Source organism: Ailuropoda melanoleuca, chromosome 9 (genome assembly GCF_002007445.2).
Source record: "Ailuropoda melanoleuca isolate Jingjing chromosome 9, ASM200744v2, whole genome shotgun sequence".
Classification (NCBI taxonomy): domain Eukaryota; kingdom Metazoa; phylum Chordata; class Mammalia; order Carnivora; family Ursidae; genus Ailuropoda; species Ailuropoda melanoleuca.
This window is the reverse complement of record NC_048226.1, coordinates 73,515,763-73,533,451: the sequence shown is the minus strand read 5'-3', so window position 1 is coordinate 73,533,451 and position 17,689 is coordinate 73,515,763. Positions and strand designations below refer to the sequence as shown.

The 17,689-nt window shown below is 36.8% G+C and overlaps 1 long non-coding RNA gene across 5 annotated transcripts in view; it reads right to left on the bottom strand.

The window, feature by feature from the left end:
* Positions 1 to 6: 6 nt before the first annotated feature.
* The window catches only part of LOC117803789, a 146,466-nt gene continuing 128,783 nt past the window's right edge, over positions 7 to 17,689 (bottom strand). For all 5 annotated transcript variants that reach the window (XR_004627879.1, XR_004627877.1, XR_004627878.1 and 2 more), the window contains 3 exons: positions 9,044 to 9,271; positions 4,711 to 4,898; positions 7 to 3,077 (listed from right to left, as the gene is read on the bottom strand). This is a non-coding gene — a long non-coding RNA (uncharacterized LOC117803789). The remainder of the gene's footprint in view (positions 3,078 to 4,710; positions 4,899 to 9,043; positions 9,272 to 17,689) is intronic.

Genomic DNA, 17,689 nt, shown 5'->3' with positions numbered 1-17,689 from the left:
TATATAAGGGCATAAGCTACTACAGTGATAAAAATATCGAATGTATTCTTTTCAACGAGTATCTCCTGTGTGAATACGATGAGCTGGAGATAAAATGATTGATGCAGATATAAAAAAGTTCCTGTTCTCCTGGAACTTACAGTCAGGTGAGGAAGACCCTGAGCGTGCATTTACAAGTGTGATGAGGACCATGGGACGGGGGTAATATGGACATGTGTGACAAGTGGATTTTACCGAACCTAGATGACTGAGGGAGTCCTTTCTAAGCAACTGACATTTAAACACAGTTTTGGGAAATTAGTATCAACCTGAAAATAAAAAGCCACAATGAGTGGCAATTGAGTGATATTAGAGGAGAGCACAAAATCAGGGAGAAACCCAAATATCGTCCAGCTTATTGGGTGAAAGCCATGAATTTCTGTGAGGGAAAGGAAGGGGGCAATTACATTAGTTGAAGAAAATATTTTTCTATGGGGTTAACAAGCTAAGCCACTCTGGGTTATGTATTGAGTACTGGTTTTAACTACTAGTTTTATCTTTAGAAGGTCCATAGGTATCAGTCTTATGATCAGAATGTTCTTTCTCCTGCTGATTTTCTAGCAATGGCCATTTTGCCTAGTCCAAATGTTTTGGCCCCGTTTAAACAAAAGCTGTGTAAACCACTCTGGCTCTATTTTAGAAATGGCTCCAGTCAGGTCAATTTTTAAAAGCCCAGGTCTGTTGGTTAAGGTTCTCTGGAAGTAGAGATAGGTAGATTTGTTCAGAGGAAACAATTTCAAAAACTAAATGGGCAGTTTAGATTTGATGGGTGATAGAAAAGGAGGTATTAAGACATTGAATATGATACAAAAGTGGTCAATGGCTAGTCATGGCTGGCAAAAGGAAGGAGTTAGAGCACATTTGAGCCTATGGCATTCGTTTTCCCTGAAAACTTTTGCATAAGAATTAGCCTATATATTCTTGTCATCAAGTTACTATTTTATACTTAATCCCCCTCTTCTACCTCTGAAACTGTGCTATTAACGCATTTTAGGTTTTTATTTGTTCTTCAAAATTGCTGTCAATAGTGCATTTGGGTTCTCTCCATTGTTTCCTTTCACTCAGAGTTGATCTTTGGGGGGGAAGATGGAGAATTTATGAAAACTAAAGTATGTCACAAAACAGGACACAGCTTTCCCCCCAAGGCTTCTAAAGTAATTTTGGACTCTGAACAGTTACGATTTTACTTTTGTGTCCACAACATTGGTCAAGCATGAGAGCAAGAAAAAAGCTGCAAAAGGAAAAGGCATTCCTTCACTTAAAAGCACAATTTGTGGGAAAGAAAGACTAAAATATGTTTTTCTAGAACCTTTACCAAATGATGTGAAGTCCATATGATTGCTAATCTTTTTTTACCATTATGTTCGTGGAGTGCTTTGTCAAAGTACTTTGGTTTTATGATTTCAAAAATTGCTGTTTTATGACATGACAAAGAGTCCCATGATCTAATGGACCTATAATTATATAGAAGTTACATTAGCAAAGCTAAATGCAGCTTGTAGCAATAATGTACAGGAACCCTGAGCCCCACATCTCATTCTCTTTAAAACTGTCCTACCTTCCCTGGCACTCTTAGTTACTTTCTGTACTCAGCCCTTTAATATGGCAGTTATAATTACTGTTCACATACCCATTTCCTCCACTAAACTGAGTGACTCAAAGGCAGAGAATGTTTATTATTTATCTTTCTGACCACAGAACTTTAACTATAGTAGATACACAAAAATATACTTGTGCAGGAACAAATATGAGTAAAGTTATTAAGACATACTACTGAGGTTATCAAAGATTGGGGCTTTTTAAAAATAACACGTATAAAACTTTAAAGAGGGAAATTCATTTAGAACCTCTTCCCCTTCAACTCACAACTAAGCCAACACCCAAATACCCCCTTGGCCACTTTGACACCTAGTTCTTGTAAATGTTTCCCTTCCTTCCATGTATTCACACTCATAATCCAGTGAGTCTAAGAAACACAGCCATGTTTAAACATCTGGGATTCATCACGCTGATTCTGTTAATCAAAGTTCTGAAGATCAGTTCCAGATGTTGCCTAACTAAAGTTACATAAACATTGTTCACATTTTTAACTACAATCAGACCTAACTTCCCATATCTTGAAAGTAACTTAATTTGTATAGGTAGGAGTTATACTCTGCACTATTTTTTTAAATTAACTCTCAACCTAATACAAAGGCTGATAGATCTTCCCTAGAAGTGAATGAATATTAATAAAAATTCAAGATATATTTTTGAAAATCATACATTTTTGAAAATCATACATTTAATCATATTAGCTCAAAGATTCCCTAAGACAGGAAGACAAATTAATATTGCCTGAGTGTCCACTATGTAGGGGAGGAAAGATAATTTTCCCTCTCCCTTCTAGGTTCTTGATGGGACCCAACCCCTGTAATAAAGTACAGACTAACAAGAGAAAAACAGTTTAATAACATAAATCCCTCCTGTATGTATGGGAAATACCCGGGAAACATGAGTAAGTCCTTGGAATGATTCAAACCACCACCTAAATACCATCTACAGCTAAAGACAAAAGATATAAGGAGAAGTTATCAGGCAAAGCAGAGTAAACAAGGGTATGGCTGATAGGAGTTTCTAGAGATTTAGTCAGCCTTCTCTTCCTGGTTCAGAAAGGGAGACACCCTTATAAATGGAGATTTCCCTTATAAATGTCAACCAATGTCTCTTACAAAATCGTAACTTCTACTGGCTTTTTCCTGTGTCTGCTGTGTTTTAAAAATAATTAGCTCAAAATAATCTTTCTGCCAAAGATGCTTATTTTGGGTCAGCACACTCTGTTCTGCTTTAGTCCTATCTTGAAACTTCCCCAATAACTTTGGTAGTCCAGAAACTGAATTGATGAGTGTTCCATATTTCATTGAACCAGTCTTTTAATCTTGAGAATAGGTGAGTTCAGTTAAAGAGTTGCTTTTCCTTTCAGGAGGTAGTGTGGCAGGTGTGCTTCCAAAGTTAGGTCTATAAGGTACAAGTGATCAGGTATTTAATAAGATGCATTTCTATGGGAAAAAAAAAAGATTAATGGTTAGAGCAAACTATAAACCCAGTCTGAGTCATCAGAGCAGATAGTTTAGAAGATTTTCTTGGGAAGGAAAAAGTTTATCTGCTGTTCAAGGTCCTTCTGGCTGGACTAAAAACCAAAACTGACAGGAGAAAATCAAATTTACTTTCAGTCATGAAATTCTAAAGACAGTCAGGCACCATGAGGCTTATATGAGATCCTCAGCTAAGGAGGGGGTGGGGGTCTGAGAATACAAAGGGGAGGATGGCCATTAACAGGAAGGTAAGAGGAGATGCTTGGAAAACAAAGGTTACTTGGATAATAGGGTAAGTTTCTTAGAGAGGAATCTCTAGTAATCTCTCTCTTCCTGATATAGGCAGGCAGATGAGGAGGAGGTAAAGAGCTTTTCCTGAATCTACTAGGTTTTGGTTACTTTTAACTCAAAAGTAATTCATGCCAAAGTGGCCCATCTTGGGGCAACCTGCCCTGGGCCCCTAAGTTCCCTCCTCTGAAATCTAGCTCAAGTTTCACACCTTAAAAGTGAGTTGGTAGATTGTTTCATCTTGTTGAACCAGTCTTAGTCCTGATAATAGGTCAGTTCAATTAAACTCTTTGAGGAGGTGGTGATGCAGTTATGTTCTCAAAGTTAGGCCTATGGTTCAAGTAATCAGGTATTAAATAAGAGGCATTTATATGGAAACAAAACAGTAGTTAATGATTGGATCAAATTAGAAACCAGTTTCTGAGTTCTGAGAATAGCCAATCCAGAAGATTTCTAGATGTCAAGCTTGAAGCATCTTTAGATAGAGTCAGAGCAGGCAGTTTGCCAATCTGACAGATTTTCCTGGTTTGTAGTTCAAATATCTCTTGTCATCTTTTGTGTAGCCCACAGGCAGATATGAAGACTGCCTATATGTGAGCTGGTGTGGTGCTTTCTCTGAAGTTTACATCAAGCTATTCCTATTTAGTTTCAGAGCTTCAGGAAGAAAAGAAGTGTCAGTTCTCAAATATAACCAACTCAGAAAGGTGGGGAAAGAAATTGAAAATATTCATTTGGAGAGTTGTAACTAGGCATTGGAGGAAACTAGAAGAAATCAGGATCCAGGCTAGTTTATAATGAACATTTACTTAGTTATGTTATTGAAACATTTTCTTTTGATAATCACACTCATTTCTACTAAAGATAGCCAAATTCATAGTAATTTGTGTGCAATTAGTTTTAAAAAAAACTGGGTCTGATCATTTACTTAAGTACTGTAAGAAGAGCAATTGGCTGGGGCGCCTGAGTGATTCAGTCAGTTAAGCATCTGACTTCTGCTCAGGTCATGATCTTGGGGTCCCGGGATTGAGCCCTACATCAGGCTCTCCACTCGGCAGGGAATCTTTCTCTCTGAAATAAACAAAATCTTAAAAAAAAAATAGCAGTTGACCATATAGGTTCTTTAAAACCTGCTTTCCTGGAACTTTTTATAAGTAATCTCTAGATTGAACTTTTAACAGCCTCTAAAGGCCAGAAGTCAAGCCAAATATTTGTCCTCAGACTTCACCTGCAATACCTATAGATTTGGGTGAATTCTTCTTTCCTTGAGTTTCCCAAAATATCCTGATGTTTTTATACCTTCTTTACTCACCTGGTAATACTGCTGGGAATTCCATAAGCTAGTATCAGGCTTCTATTTACAAGGGCTTTATTAGCTCCATAAAGTCCACCTTAGTTCTTCAAAGCTGTCTGGTCATACGTAAGTCTATGCATCTTTCTCCCAAATATACCATTCCATTCAAAGCCTTAGTAATACAGCCACTATTTCCAAATAGTTTCCTGTTAGAAAAGGAATGGATTCTTATTGAACATATGTAAATTAATTGCCATAAAAATATAAGAATACTGACAGTTTCAAAATTTTGGATTCTGAAATCAGGTAGGGATAAAAGATAAATTTTTCAATTAGAATATACCTATGTAAACAATCAAATTGCTGTAAGTCAGCTTAAGAGAAAGGTTTTTTTAAAAGGTTATGGTTTTCCAGATTAAAACACTGCTGACTTTTTTAAAAACAAAAGTCATAAAAATTGCAATTATTCTCTTATTTATGTAGTCCCACGTTATCCTTGTTCTGTTTGAACCCAATATTTCCACTAGTTCTGGAAATTCTTACCCAGTTTGGTTTTATGAGCTTAAGCTTGTCAGAAACCTATTCTCAGAGTTCATTTAATACATTTGCGATAGCATCAGTAAAACAGCAACTGTAAATGGCAGGACTTAAAAATGGCCCCGGTTAAAGATCTGATTAGAGTTCATTATAATGCAACTGACAAGGAAATTTGGTCACTTCTGTAACATACAATACTTCAAGATAATAACATCGTAAGACATCAGATTTCTAGGAGTTTTATACTATTTTTAGGACACTTATTTTATAATATACCTATATAAATATAAACTAAGAGGATTTAGTATCATTTATTTGACAATGCTTTCCATATAATTTAAGCTAATTAGGCTTATTTGGTATGTTAATTGCTCACAAATTTTTTTGAATTTTTGAAATATTCCAGGAGCTCTCAGGAACACTGCAGAATGTGGCCAAACATCAAAAGATTCGGACATTTGATTAAGTAGGATCATGTCATTATGAAACCAGATTGAATGATCCATTTAACCCAAGTGACAATAAAAGATATCGAAGTCAAACACAGGTTACAGTTTTGAGCAAAATTTAGCTCTTAGACATAGGAAAATATGTTGCCAAAACACAGAATCCTTGTTTTCTGGGCAGGTACCTTTAAAGGTAAAGAAAAACATGTTTACGATTTCTTAAGAAGAGATCAGTAGTTAAGAAAACTTTTTTTTAACAAAAACATTTTTAATTTTGCACCAGTGTATTTTTTTTTTAAGAATTTATTTGAGAAAGAGCACAAGGTGATAGGGAGAGGGAGAAGCAGGCTCTCCACTGAGCAGGGAGCATGATGTGGGGCTTGATCCCAGGACCCCAGGATCATGACCTGAGCTGAAGGCAGATGCTTAACTGATGGAGCCACCCAGGTGCCCCTATATCAGTGTATATTTAATATTATAACTCATTTATCTTAAATTCATCTTGATCTTAGCCAGTACTGACTACATATAAAATTCCTTTCTAAAGATTCCTTTTCCATAAATCTGCAACTTTCCATCTTACATTCAGATTTTGTACTAAATTTTTCCTCAACAAAAGCCTATTCCCACCCCACTCCACACCTTTTTTTTTTCCATAAAGACATCATATTTTCCTTGCACACAGAGTTGTTTCTCTTATTAACTGTAGGGGCCAAGGGCTGACTACCCGAAGATGGGCCAGTTTGGGATGAACATTATTTTGAGTTAAAAGCAATCAAAACCCAGCAGTTGCAGGAAAAGCTCTCTCCCTGGTCCTCAGCTGTATACATTTACATTGGAAAGGAGGGCTCAGACCATGAAGAGCCTATTAAGAGACACCCCTTCACCTAACAAATTTATCTGCATAAGATGGCAAGCTTTGTTTTTCAAAGCATCTCCTTTCACCTTCTTTATAATGGCCTTTCCTTTGTATTCTCAGACCCTGCCCCTCTTCTTAGTCATGCTGCCTCATTGTCTTTGGAATTATATGTCTGTGTGGATTTTTCATATGTACACCTATTAAATTTAATTTTCTCCTATCAACCTGTTATCATGTCAATTTGATTCTAAGTCCACCTAGAAGGACCTCCAAGGGCAGAAGAAAGTTGTCTTCTTTGACGTTAAATAATTGTCAACTGTTTGTTATACCAATATTCTTTAGATTAGCAAATTTTAAATACATTTCCTAGGGGCACCTGGGTGGCATGGTTTGTTAAGTGTCCAACTCTTGGTTTAGGCTCAGGTCATGATCTCACGGGCATTCACTGGGGAGTCTGCTTGAAAGATTCTCTCCCTCTGCCTCTCCCTGCTGCTCACTCTCAAATAAATCTTTTTATGAAAAGTACCAGACAGTTTTGTTCGAATGTCCTAGTTTTGTTTTGTTTTTATAATATTTACAAATATTTTAAGAGTAGAATAAGCAAAGTTTGGAGATTAATATTGGTGGGCTTTGACTTGGTTCTAGAGTTTCATTTCTGATTTTGCAGAGATTTCTAAGACAAAGACAGTTTTTAATTCCCCAGAGAATTAGATTATAGCCTTAATATCAAGGCACTAGCCCATCTTTTTAACTCAATTTGCTTATTTGTATCAGGGAGATTTTTAGCTAAAATGGGGATTAAAAAGATTTATATCTTTAAATCTGTATAAAGCATTTTAACAAAAGCGTGCTTTCTGGGTATATAATTCAACTTGGCTCTTATTAGCTTCTGAATATTGGCCTTTCACAGATCATTTGTAGGAAGGCCTAAGAGAAATTTTGGTCCTCTTTCCTCTGTGAAGGGGGGTTGTAGATAGTCATTAATCTTTTTAATTTCTTTAAATTTGGTAGAACCTTTTAAAAATAGAGGCAAAAGAGCTTTATAATTTAAAATACCTACTGATGTTCAGGGGACATGAACTCTTTTGCAGTGGTGGTGGGGGGGTCTAAAATACACCTGCACAGGACATCATGTAGGAAAGCCTAAAGCTGGCAGAACCTGATTATTGAGCTCTGGAAGGTAGGAGCAAAGCAATCCTTAGTGCTAATCTTGGGTGCTTTTATTAAACTCATTTCTTGGCTTTCAGTCTTACATGAGCAACCTGTATACTTGAACCTCTCTGTATACTTGAACCTAGAGGTGAGGCTGGCATGTTCCATGTAAATCTTGTAGGGAAAGGGAATTTAAAACAGGCAGATGAGCCTGAATTTTAAGGAAAATTTATGTTGGAAGTGGACACAAGTCTAATTTCTGTTCTTTGATCTTGTCATGGGTGTCCTTAAGGCTAGCCATTATACTAATAAGACAATTGTGACCTCTCTATAAAGAATATTTTTCTTGTAAATATAACCAGTTTAAAGGATCCAGCATCTAGCCATTGGCAAGTAGGATCTATTATTAGCAAGTTAAACTGATAAGCCTTTAAATGGTTTAACCAAAGATGTAATAGATATCCAACCAGGGCGGAGCTGAGGGAATCTCTATGATCCAAAAATTTATTCCTCAAATTAGTCTTAGGAGGCAAAGGCCTTTGTCGCACAGATGGTAAGAATGTTGTAATGAAAATGGTGTGTCTAATCTCCCACAAATCACGTGATGCCTTCAGTCACACACCGGCTAATCTGTGACACTGGGCAGGTGCTAGTAGACTGGGACCTTCTAGAACTAACAAGCAACAAAGGCTCCTATGAGCTGGAACCTCTCATGACAAACACCCCTGGGAGCTAGCACAGCTGGACAGATAGATTCAGATCCCCAGTCTATTTGACTGACCACCAGGATGCATTCTGTTAAATGCACCTTCCTGATGGTGGAGGCAGATATCCTCAGTGGTCAAAAAGCAAAGTTCTTAGAACACAGAACAAAATGAAAGAAAAAAACCTCATCTAGTTTTTCTCTTGGCTAAGCCTTGGGTCTCTTGGAGCCACATTAATACCTAGGAGGGATGTGTTACAAGGAACTGTGCATTGTTTTACAGTAAACCTTATTGCATGGAAGTTTTCTTGAGGTCAGTGGGTGACCTAGTATCAATCTAACCTTCCATAACCAACTTATCCTAACACAGTAGTCTTTGAGTTGGGTGGTAAACAATCTACTAGTTTGTAAGTGCTTGACCAGTGCCCACCAATTCTGCAGCTTTGGCTGCTGGTCTGGTGAGAACTGTGAACATTGACTTTTTTATGACAAAAAAGACACAAGAAAAACAAAGACCATCCCTGGGAGGAAATAGATGAGTAACCAAGGACTACTATACAAAATTTAACCGAAGAGTCACTAAGTCCAAAAAACTAGTTCCAAAAAGTATTTTCTCCTGCTAATCTAAATTTAGGAAAGAAAAAGGACTCTTACCACTCTTGCTCCATCAGACTCCAGAGATAAGATTTCTTGCCATGTCAGCCCCTTGAAATCTCTGCCTTTTGCCTCTGCTTGTCAGATTTCTCAAGGATCTCTCAGCTGTAGCAGTGTGTGGGGTGAGCTGTGTCCAGCAAGTTGAGGTATCCTGCTGACTGTGCCAGCTGTTGGAGAGGAAGAATTTTCTCTGCTATTGAAGGTCCTTCTGGCTGGCTAAAAGCCAAACTGACAGGAAACAGGTTAACAGGAAAAAATAAAATTTAGTGTCATATCAACAGGGAATCCACACACACATGAAATTCCAAAGACAGGCAATATGAGATTTATATGATACCCTGAGCTAAGGAGAGGTGTAAGGATCTGAGGGTACAAAGGAGAGAATGATCACTAACAGGAAAGTGAGAGATGTTTGGAAAACAAAGGTTGCTCTATTCTGCATGTAAGTTTCTAAAGAGGACTCTCTGTTAATAGCTCTTTTTCTGGTATAGGCAGGCAGTTGAGTAGGAGAGGTAAAGAACTTTTCCAGAATCTGTTGGGTTTTGATAGGTTTTAACTCAAAAGATAACACTCATGCCAAAGTGGCCCATCTTGGGGTAGCCTGCCCTTGACCCTTACAATTTTTGTCAGGCTTGAAGCATCTTCAGATGGAATGAGAATAGGCAGTGGCAATCTGACAGATTTTTCTGGTTTGGAGCTTGAATGTCTCTGGTAATGTTTCTGAATGGCCCACACAGCACCAGGCATAAAGATTGTCCTCAAATGAGATATTGTGGTTTCTCTAAAGTTTATAACAAGTCATTTAGTTTCAGTGTACAGTGCTTTGGGGAAAAGGCAAGTGTTGTTCTTAGAGATTCCAGGTCAAAAAAGTGGGAGTAAATTAGAAACATTAGTTTGAAAGTTGTGGCCAAATATTTGAACACTAGAGAAATTCAAGATCCAGTCCAGTTTACAGGTAGAAAACAAAGCCTCAAAGATAGTTAATAGCATTAGAATCTGATATCTACAAAGGGTATTGTAGTTTCTACTGAAACATAAGTTTTCATTCTACAATTACCCTCATTTCTACCAAAGATAACCACAGGTACTGATTTGTTTGCAAACTTGGACTAGTCTTATTAAACCTGGCATGATTATTAACATTCGTGCAATAAGAACAGTTATTGATCTTATAAGTTCTTTTTGTCTGCTTCACTGGAACTTTTCAAAAGGAATCTTAGATTGGGGGGCGCCTGGGTGGCACAGCGGTTAAGCGTCTGCCTTCGGCTCAAGGCGTGATCCTGGCATTATGGGATCGAGCCCCACATCAGGCTCTTCCTCTACGAGCCTGCTTCTTCCTCTCCCACTCCCCCTGCTTGTGTTCCCTCTCTCGCTGGCTGTCTCTATCTCTGTTGAATAAAGAAATTAAAAAATCTTTAAAAAAAAAAAAAAAGGAATCTTAGATTGGGCATTTAAAAGCCTCTTCAGATTGGGACTCGACTTGGCCTGCAATACCTATAGATTTGGGTAAATTCCTCTCTTCTCAAGGTTCCCAAGATATTCTGAGGTTCTTGTGACTTTCTTTACTCACTTGGTAGGGCTGACGGGAACATTATAAGCAAGGTAGAAAAAAAATGTTTTCAAGGGGCTTTATTGTTTCCATAAAGTCCACCTACATCCTTAAAAATCTCTGATCATATCTGATCTATGCACATCACTCTCAAATATATTTCAATTGTTTCTAACTGTGACCTATTACAAAGAGAACACACACTTACTGAACTTAACAAGTTTCTAAATTCTGAAGGGATCCAGTATGGAGAAATGAAATTGTTTCCATTCTTGTTACAAAGGTAAAATTTACCAAATAGTTGTAAGTCATAGATGAGAAAAAAATCTCATTAAATTTGGAAATACAAAATATTAGTGAACCAGCAACATTTCACACAAAAAGGCACCCTTATGGATTCATTCAGTCCCATGTAATTAATTATTGTTGACTTTGATCTTTGTTAGCAGTTTTCTGAATCCATCAGTTTCTCCACTAGAGTTCTGTAAATTTTGACCCACTTCAGTTTATGCTATGAAAATTATCAGAAAAGGAAATTTGGTTGTTTCTGACACACATGTTAAGATAATAATAGAATTATGACTAATATAAAACCAGGTCATATCAGATTTCTAGGAATTTCATATAATTCTAGAATACTTAAATTAATATATACTCCTCCAAATTCAAGAAGGTTTAGTATTATTTGACAATGCTTTCTTCATAATTTAACATATCAAATAAACCTAATTAGTGTAGCATCCCTCTTTTCAAAAGTAGAATAAATCTTTTGAAATGTTCCAAAGTTAGTCAAAAAGACTTCATTTAGAATTTGATTTTGGGATTTTTGTCAAAAATAAAGGGTTTTGGACATTTTAGCAAATTGAATCACAGATCATTTTGAAGTAGTATTTAATTATCTATTTAATCAAAGTGAGAATAAAAGATTTTAAAGGTAAATACAGAATGCTACATACATATGTGTAAGCAAAGCTTAGCTCTTTTAATAATGAGAAGATTCAGTTTTCTTAAGTAATCAAAGACCTGATTAAGCAACATAAAGCACAGGAAATTATTTTGATAAAATATAAAACCTTAGCTTTTGAGTCATATTACTTAAGAGACTGAAAGATTTTTCTTTACCTTTTATCAAGAACAGACCAATAGTCCAAGCAAAGTTTCTTTCTTTAAAAGGACAAAGTTAAATTTTAGTTTTACATAAGTACACTACTGATTTTAAAGCTTATTTTAAAAAGCTTTATAATGACAATTCAGTTTTAGCCAGCCTGGCCCCACAAGGTGAGAAACTCTTTCCAACTTCTCTATATAGATTGTTCTTTATTCTCTTCTTTCCCATGCTGAAATAGCCAGTTGTTCTTTAGGACAAAATTACTTTCATTTCCCTTAACAAAAATCTATCTCCATATCTTATACCTTTTCTTCCCAAGGACATATCCTACTTTTCCTGTACACCAACATAAAATAGTTTCTCTTACTATTGCTAGTAGGTCTAATTCATATATTAAACAGAATTCCTAACCTTTAGGAACCTTAATTTCTAGTGAAAACTCAGAAGCAAGCCATCGTGAACTGTTACACTACAATTCTTTAAATTGGCAAATTTATGAATTCATTTCATAATTTCGAAAAGCATATGCTCTTTTTCTAATGTGGCAGAAGACACGTTAACAGACCCAAACACCTTTATTTTTTTGTAAAAAGAAAACAAAAGTAGATAGAGGAGTGTTCTGTACTGATAGTGATATTCAATGATTTTCTATCTCTTAGCAGAATTTTAAGACTTGAAGTGACCAAAAGGATTTTGGAAGCTATTTCAAAGGAGACACAGTCAATAAAACCTCATCATTGTTGAAAAATTCACTTATAAACTTTCATTCCACCTATATCTATTTAATTCACTGTTTTTAATAATCATATTAACATTGCTCTTGAGAATTTTGAGACATGAGATAAAGTTAAGCCATCTTATTTTTCTCTTGCTGACAAATGTGGTTACAGAAACAGTCTCATCTTATTTGACTAGTAAACCCAGGTGGAAAAAAAGTTGCATATCTGCATTAGATTTAATGCTAATAACTCTGAAGATGTGTCTCTTTTAATTAAACTGAAAAACTTCAACCAGTTTTTCTTTACAGAGGATTATTCCAGGTCATGTTAACTTAAAAAACATCAGGGTTAGTTTTTATATTTCTGAAATTCTTGGGATACCCAATCCATTCAAATTAATTGAGGTAGAAAAATACCACATCTATAACATACAGACACACACACATAAGATACAGGCAAACAGAGAGATCTTACAGCTTTTGTTTAAAAATTTTAGCCATGTGTCAGGTACAATACAAAACTCACTAGTTTATAAAACAGTTGGATCCAAAATGTGTTTCTGGCAGATGAAATAAGTTTACCTGCTCAGATGACTAAAGCTATTTTATTAATATTTGTGGAAAAAAACACTTAAGGTTTTTTATTTGCCAAATTTCTAAATAGGTCCCTTTTCCCCTCCTGATGAGAACCATTTCCCTAAAGTTTGCATTACAAAGAAATGGCTGTCAGTATACAGAGAAGACAGGGTATACTCAAATGCACAGAAAAAAGGATATATAAGTTTTCTCCAAGGTGGAATTTTTGGTATATCTGACTGTTACCGAGGTCTAGCATAATTACTATTTAAATTTTCCCTTCTTTTTCTTAAGTGCAGGACAATTCTTGTTTCCAATGTTCTGTTTTTTGGGGTTTGTTTGTTTGTTTTTTAATATCTGCAAGCATTTGAGATGAATAGGGAAGGTTTGGCAATTGGTAATGAAAGGTGGACTCTGAATTGCCTCTAGTGTTGCATTTCTGGTTTTGTAAATATTTTTACAACAGTTTCTAATTCCTCAAAGATCTGGACTGTGGCCTAAAACGGATGGGTGAGTTAGCCCCTTGGTATCACCTTTGTATGGAGAGATTTCCAACTAAGATGGAAATCAAAAAATTGCTTACCTTTTTTTCTGAATGCACAATTCAACCTTAGACCAATTCACCTTAGGAGGAAAAACCTCTTCTATTAGCCCATGCACACTGGCCTCCAACTGAGACATTTCCTGATCTTCTGTTAAGAGGGCCTGGGAGAAATGCGTTTGTTTTCTCTGTGAAGGCATTTTCCCCAGGGGACAATCTGGCTTGTCTGTTAACTACAGTATAAGGGGTGGGAAGAACACCCTCTTATCAGCCAATCAAGGTCCCTGTGAGTAGAGTTGTGAATCTCCACTGCTGTAACTCTTCTCTACATTTGGTAGGATCTTCTGAAATTGGAGGTTACAAAAACAAAAAAACAAACAAAAAACAAAACAACCCCCCCCAAAAAACTTTGCATAATGTCATCATCTTTCCATAGGTACAAATAAAACAGTTGTTTAGGATGAGAGGTCTCTAAAATTTTCTTGTAGTTCAAAAGGTGTATTGTCTGGCCATTGACAAGGATTTTCAATGGTATATTCATTTCAATAGTAACTCAAACCAATAAGCCTTTTTATGGCTTCACTACAGATGCAAAAAGCATCCCAAAAGAGGGCACAGAGATGTCGCCCCCATGATGCAAAAAGTTTACCTCCGCAGGTAGCCTAAGAAAGCAATTTATGGTTACAGGCCATAAGCATGGTTTTAGTAAAAACATGATCTTTGGTCTCCCACAAAAACATGAGATGCCTGCAGCCACAGACTGCTAATCTGTGACACTGGGCAGATGCTACTGGAATGGAACTTCTTCAGCATTAACAGCAAAGGTTCAGATGACAAAGGCTTCTTATGGGCCAGAGCCCCTTAAGATCAACTCCCCTGACAGCCAGCTTGGTCAGAAAAAGAGAATGCTACTTGTCACTGAGTCTTGGATACCCTGTCTATTTCAGCTGGCTAAGCCAAGAGAGAATATCCTCACCAGCCACGAAGCCCTGCTCTTAAGACAGAACGACAAAAGGAAACCTCATCTTGCCTATGGTTCTCCTCCTTATAACAAAAGAGGCAAAATCATACAATGACCACTTCTGGGAGGAAAGGGAACAGTAGAAAAAAAGAGTACTCATAATAAAAATCATTAGCAGTCACTATACCCAAGAAACTAATTCACACAATTTTTTCTCCTGCTAATCTAGATTTGAAAATGAAAGAATAAAGTTTGTTTTGTGTGCATTTAACCTTCTCCTCTAAACCAGGAGTACAGCTATAGATTCAGGAGAGCTGATTTTAGTAAGAAGGCTTACTTTCTGCCAGTTTTCCAGGGTATCTCAATGGATCCCCTCACGCGTCATCAAACTGTAGGGGAAGAAAAATAATTTGCCCTCTACTCTTCTAGTTTCCTTAGATACCCCTGTAATAAAATACAGATTAATAGGAGAAAAACAGATTTTCAATTAGACATGTCTATCTCCTGTATACATGGGAGATACCTAGGAAGACTGAGTAACTCCCCTAAAATGGTCCAAGCCACCAGCTAAAGACAAAAAATGTTGGAATGAGAAAGGAAGAACATTATGGGAAGTTATCAGGCAAAACAAACAAGGGTATAATAACATGTGGATTTAAGTTGTTGCCTTTTCCACTGCTAAAAATTTCTAGAGATTTAGTCATCTTTCTCTTCCTGATACAGAGAGGGAGATACCCATATAAACAATGTCTCTTACGAAAGGGATAACTTCTACTTGCTTTTCAGACCTTCTCCCACGTCTGCTGTTTCTTAAGAATATGCAGCTCAAGATAATCTTTATGCCAAAAAGGCATATTTTTGGGTGGCATATTCTGCTCTCCATTACTGGACATTGTCATGGGTAATTCCACATATACTATTTTCTTTAATTCTTATAACTGTGTGAAATAGAAATTACCTCCATTACACAAATGAGGAAATAGAGGCTCATACAAGTTAATTACATTGTTGAAAATCATATGCTTAGTATCTGAACTGAGATTATAGTCATTTTCCTGACCCCAAATTCAGTATTCTTTCCACATGCTGCCTCCTTCTATAATCTTAGACAATATAGGCCAGAAGGATGAATTTTGGAAAAAATAAAAACATGTATCTACAACTTTTAGGAAACTGTTTTCCTAAGGAAGACCATAAATGTACACCTTATATCTCCTTTTCAGATGTAATTTTTTTTAATTAAGTAAAATCTAACCCTAATGTGGGGCTTGAACTCATGACCCTGAGATCAAGAGTTGCATGCCCTACTGACTGAGCCAGCCAGGTGTCCCTCCTTTGCAGATATAATTTAGTATTTTGTCCACATTTTATTGAGATAATTAATTACCTGATTAAATTTTAATGAAACTCAAAGTCTGGCATATGAGGAAAACAAGTGAATAAATCTAATTCCAGGGCTGAAGGCTCTATAATAAGCACTTTATAATCCAGAAATGCCTCAAGGCTCTAGAAGTGGCATATGTGCTGTTGAATAAAAGTCACAGGCTAACTTCTGATGTTAGCAGAATCATGGGATAAATGTTCCAAATGGTGCTCTTACAGCAATGCAAGTTGATCCTGCATGACTACAATATACTCGTTTTTTGTGGCCAAATATAATTTCCACTTATTTCATTTTTTTTCAGGGGTACAGGTCTGTGATTCATCAGTCTTGCACAATACACAGCACTCACCACAACACCTCAGCAACCAAGAGCCAGCTACCCCATCCCTCCCACACCCCTCCACTCCAGTAGCCCTCAGTTTGTTTCCTCAGACTGAGTCTTTTATTGTTTGTGTCCCTCTCTGGTTTCTTGTTTCATTTTTTCCTCTCTTCCCCTATGATCCTCTGCCTTGTTTCTCAAATTGCACATATCAGTGAGATCTTATAATTGTCTCTCTGATGGACTTATTTTACCTAGCATTAATACCCTCTAGTTCCATCCACATCATTGCAATGGCAAGATTTCATTTTTGATGGCTGCATAATATTCCATTGTGTATATCCACATCTTTATCCATTCATCTGTCGATGGACACCTGGGCTCTTTCCACAGTTTGGCTAATGTGGACATTGCTGCTATAAACATTGTGGTGCAGGTTCCCCTTCAGGTCACTACATTTGATCTCTGGGGTAAATACCCAGTAGTGCAATTGTTGGGTCATAGGGTATCTCTATTTTCAACTTTTTGAGGAACCCCCCGAGTGGCTGCACCAGCTTGCATTCCCACCAGCAATGTAGGAAGGTTCCCCTTTCTCTGCATCCTTGCCAACATCTGTCATTTCCTGACTTGATAATTTTAGCCATTTGGACTGGTGTGAGGTGGTATCTCATTATGGTTTTGATTTGTATTTCCCTGATGCCAAGTGATGTTGAGCACTTTTTCATGTGTCTGTTGGACATTTGGATGTCTTCTTTGCAGGAATGTCTGTTCATGTTGTCTGCCCTTTTTTTGATTGGATTATTTGTTCCTTGGGTGTTGAGTTTGATAAGTTATTTATGGATTTTGGATACTAGCGCTTTGATATATCATTTGCAAGTATCTTCTCCCACTCTGTAGGTTGTCTTTTGGTTTTGTTGACTCTTTCCTTTGCTGTGCAAATGGAAACTTAATATCTTTATTAAGTCCCAGTAATTCATTTTTGTCCTTGCTTCCCTTGCCTTTGGTGATTATGCCTAGGAAGAAGTTGCTGCAGCTGAGGTCGAAGAGGTTGCTGCCTATCTCCTCCAGGATTTTGATGGATTACTGTCTCACATTTAGGACTTTCACCCATTTTGAGTCTATTTTTGTGTATGGTGTAAGGAAATGGTCCAGTTTCATTCTTCTGCATTTGGCTGCCCAATTTTCCCAGCACCATTTGTTGAAGAGACTGTCTCTTTTCCATTAGATATTCTTTCCTGCTTTGTCAAAGATTAGTTGACCACAGAGTTAAGAGTCCATTTCTNACACCATTTGTTGAAGAGACTCTCTTTTCCATTAGATATTCTTTCCTGCTTTGTCAAAGATTAGTTGACCACAGAGTTAAGAGTCCATTTCTGGGCTCTCTATTCTGTTCCACTGATCTTTGTGTCTGTTTTTGTGCCAAATACCATACTTACTGTCTTATTACAGCTTTGTAATAGAGCTTGAAGTCCAGAACTGTGATGCCACCA